The sequence below is a fragment of the Clavelina lepadiformis genome, chromosome 4 (assembly GCF_947623445.1).
Source record: "Clavelina lepadiformis chromosome 4, kaClaLepa1.1, whole genome shotgun sequence".
Classification (NCBI taxonomy): Eukaryota; Metazoa; Chordata; class Ascidiacea; order Aplousobranchia; family Clavelinidae; genus Clavelina; species Clavelina lepadiformis.
In genome coordinates, this window is record NC_135243.1 from 9,645,157 (window position 1) to 9,650,026 (window position 4,870).

Genomic DNA, 4,870 nt, shown 5'->3' on the forward strand with positions numbered 1-4,870 from the left:
GTATGGCAACCCTATATATATAGAGATCCGTTATGCAACCTATTTTCTGAAGCCTCGACAAACTTTTGCCTTACAGTGCCACCTTTGTTTTATAATCAGCTACGTAACAGTAATCAGTGTCTTGTTTGCGGCTTGTGCGTTTTTCGTACTCGCGGATTCTATAAAAGATTCCGAGTTTCTGGACACTCTTGCATTGCCGAATAAACGAGGGTTTGACTTGGGTCACAATTCTGTATTACATCAGTTTATTATTGTAAAGGCCTGGGAAGCTTGGATGAATTTACCCCTTCAAGAATCGGATTTATCGGGATTACTAAAGATATAACGGCCGCTCCTCACGTATCCAACCTCCCCGATACGATACAAACTAACCCTTTGTATAGGGCGTGTTCACCCCAATCTCATACGCTGCTAAACTGGGAATGGAGAGGCACGATGCAGGAAAGTATAATAAAATCCAACCGTAGGCCTACATACCACCACTGATCTACAGCTGATTGGGTGGCTCTTTCCTACATCATTGCACCATTTTTTGCAATGAGTTTTCCAACTTGTGATTGACCTTTATGAACATGCTTTTTTACAAAAAAGCTTGCTTCAACTCCCCATGCACTTGCCACCTGCAGTAAGCACCTGTTGTTTATCACATCGCATATTTCAACTCTCCATCTACACAATATGAAAGCTTGCGCTTTGGTCAGTGACCACGATCGAAGAGAAAGACAGAAATAGCTGATCAAATCTCCATCGGACTTGATGTAAACGAACTTTTGTAGAACGGCAGTTTTCAAGATGCGATTCGCTTTTGGAAATATTACATTAAAATGTGTAGCCTACATAATTTCAAATAAGTTATACGCCTTTTTTTGTATGAATACACGTTACACCGTATATCGGTTTCATACATATACGTATCTCTAGCCAACTCATAGCCACAATGTAAAGGTATTCCAACAGCACACAAGAACTATAGAATTATGTTATTTTACCATGTTAATAACTTAATATAGTGAAGAGAAACCATTTGTGCCCTTTACAACCTCTTCAGATCTATATAATACACCGAAGATAGACCTACTTTCCTGATAATAATAAATCTTTTTTGATGGCGATGTTAACCTTCCATGGTTGTAGCGCCACAGTAATTTGCACACTGCAAGTTTGAAGCCCTTAAAGCTTAGGCTTTACCGCTTTTTCCCTTTTGTTGATTGCATGTGAGCGTGTTTCTTGTTTGACCAGTGTACAACGAGGTTAGCACCATACTTTCCTACAGGCGAAAACTACACAATACAATACAATTTTACAATCAGGTGGCCCCATACGCCACATCTCCACGATGGGTATGATCCGGAAATGTATTTTAAAGACAACAACGATATGCTAACTGTAACGTATCTACATTAAGCCAATTAATTAAAATACTGTAAATAAAGCATGGTTACAATGTTATAGTTACTGTACATACACAAATAAGATACAATGTTAAGTCAACAAACAAGCAATAGCTGCACAATAACAACAAAAATTCCACTAAAAGCGGCTGCTGCAGTGATAGAATTCCTTTCCCCAATGGACCCTTTCGGAGTTACCGTCTCCACTATTTTAGGTGGCAAGATTTTTTCAATCGCCTATACTCAATAATAGAAATTGTCTATTCACTTTGATTCTTTTTTAAGTAACAAGCGTTCTGGTTATTGGATTGTAAAGATATCGCGAGTTGCGTATCAATTCCTTTACGTGATGAAAAAAAGTTTGACAATATATTGCCTAGTTTTACAGTGCTTTGAATTGGAATGTTTAAAATGATCAACCAGAACTAAATACAGTAGGCTACAACTGAATTATTACATTCAAACGTGCCGAAGATATCAGGCAAACTCTTACGCATTTCACATCGCATGCTAACCTGACCACGTAACGTGACTTCGTATCGAACTAGTCCAGTGCGTAGGATTCAAACCACTGTAAAGTAAAAACTAGGTAACATAATTTCAAAGTTTTTATCGCTTAAAGAAATTCATATGCTATTCACCTGAATGAAATCTTTGCAACTGAATGGCCAAACGCTTGTCATTTAAAAAAGAATCAAAGTGAGTCGGCATTTTTCATTGTTAAGTATCATAGGCGATCGAAAACATTTTGCCACCCTGACACTAACTTGAATCGGATATATTTATGTAAAAGCAGTCTTAAAGGTTTATAAAAACTCTGGTAAAAGTATCTATGAATTTTGTTCCATGTAATGTTTTATTTCTGTGTACGCCTCATTGCTTTGTGCGATCAGCTGTAATGAGCAGATGAACAACCCAGTTCTAATTGAATACGTCATAGGCCTACCAAAGGTTGTCTTTAACTGGAACAACCAAACAGCGAAGAATGGCAGTTAGTGGCAAAGACGGAAAAGTTATGCAAGGCATTGGAAATCCGCGGATAGTACTTTTGTTGTGTATACTTTTTAATACTACGAGGTTAGTTCAACTGAAGGCTTATAGGCTAGCGCAAGCTTACAGTGCAGTGTTTCCCTACCTTGCATCCGTTAACAGCTGAATCCAGCTAGCCAGTATAGCCAGGGTTTTATATTGATTACAAAACCGATTGTTGAATGCCGTTTAAACCAGGGGTGTCTAAACTACGGCCCACCACCTCTTTTGTATTAGTCCACAACCATCACCGGGCTCACGCATTACTTTAAAATAAGGTAAAGAAATATTAACTAACGATGGGATTTCAAGAGCAAAAAACTTTATTTCAATGTATGACTAACATAAAACTGCTTTATTCAGGCTAAAATTAATTTTCCAAGGGCTTGTGACTGTAAGCCTAGTGGTGATTGTTAACTTGCATTCAATAATTGTAAGCCGGACTGCAGAGTATAGCCGTTTTCAGCAAGATTTTGGGTGCGCCAAACCACAAAAATAACAAGAGTGGTACGCTCAAAACTGACCCTATGCTCAGACCCAATGGAAGTGTGCGCTTAGATGCGCAATTGCACAGTTTAAATTATTCAACCATTAAATCAATTGAAAATTGGATGCACAAAAATTCTGTCCAATACATTAACTGCAAATAACACATCTGAAGTGCAGCACTGAAGTTCATGTAAAGCAGTATTGAGTGCGCATATGCCAAACTCTGCTGTCTAAATTTTAAGGTGGCCCAAGTTACGTCGTTACGGTAATTTATTGAACAGATATTGCGTATAGCAATTTAAGAATTACAGGAGTGAGATTCTATGTCAAATCAACCAGCCGATTAGCCAAAAATCTTAAAATTTGCTAAATTTATAAGCTTAAAAGAAAATCTAATTCTAAGAGAAAATTTTTTTAATCAAAATTGTGGAAGAAATTCCAGTGTCACAACCTTTTAAAAAAGAGTACTTTTATGCTCATGCATGTGAATTACTTTATGCTGTGAATTTTGACACAAGTTATATTTAACCAATCATAACTTTGCCTAGGTGGAAAATTATGACTTGAATCAAAACTATTTGGATAGCTTGTTCAATGATCTTTACATTAAACCAAACTCTTATTCATTTCATTTTGCGGGCAAAAGTCAAATATCATTACAAACAACATCTACTTTGAAATCAGTCAAGCTTAGCGAACATTTGAAGTAAATTATCTCAAATCTAGTCTACTCAATGTTTTCAAGTAAGGTATCATAAGAAAGCTCTTCTTATGCAGAATGTAGTAAAACTAATTTTACAATACAATATAAAGTCAAGTGTGCAAAAAGTTTACTTGAAATTTATCTCGGGGTTGCAGTTAATACGAAACAACACTGGATTAGCAGAAGACATCATATTTGTATCTGAATACAAGTCTCTTTTGTGCTCACACGTGAATGGAAAGGAGATTGAAATTGTTAAGTAGTAGAGAAGTTAGAAAGTTCCGAAGTACTCAGTTTTGACATAGCAGTGCATTCATTCAATCATTTTATTTTTCGTCAATAAGTCAAATGTATACAGGGGCCAAAAATAACTGCAGGCTCGACTGGAAATTATGACAGTTTTGGACAAGCCATAGTGAAATGTTTGACGTACCGGGCTCATCAATGTGCACACCAAACTTTTACATGTTTACACCAATATATAACAAACAAACCAGGCAAAATTGATTGTTTGAATACCATTTTAATATAAACAAACAAAGAATTAAGACTTAAGTGCATGCCATCTCGCTAACATTTGTGTCTTTCTACTCATTACATGCGGCTTACAATCAAGTAAATACTACTGATGGGCTGTGAGAAAGATTGGGGTATCATGTCAGTCAACAGGGATGAATCCTGAATCTTCATATCAGCAGCGAACAATAAAATTTCATCCAAAAATTGGCATATCTTACTTGTCACATAGCAAAATTGTAATTGTTTCACAAAATAATATTTATATTGCGATTGAGAAAGCAAAAAATAAGGCAGTAAGTAAATGCCCTTCTCTGTACTGGGAATATTGATATACTTCAGCCTAGTCAAAGTATCCCATTTCTTACCAAAGTCGATAAGTTTATAGGTAATGTTGTATAAAATTTTGCCATTGTTTGCATTCGTGTTCGCCCAAATCTTCTACACAAGTGATATTTCGCAAATCTTATCGATTTTGGGTTTGTATCAACTCATCCCAAGTAAATACGCCATATACACTGTAGTAACAGATGTGTAGTAATAATAATAATAATTCATGTAGTAATTTTAAGCTAGCTAAATTGCTGTTTCCCTGAAGCTTAGTGACCATAGCATGCTCATTAATCTAAAACATGAACATTTTTGTCTTTCATTTAGTAATGTACGCAGTATGTGTAGCTTACATATACGGTGTTTGGTATGTACATAATATGTATTCATGTCTAACATGTCTCTGAAATGT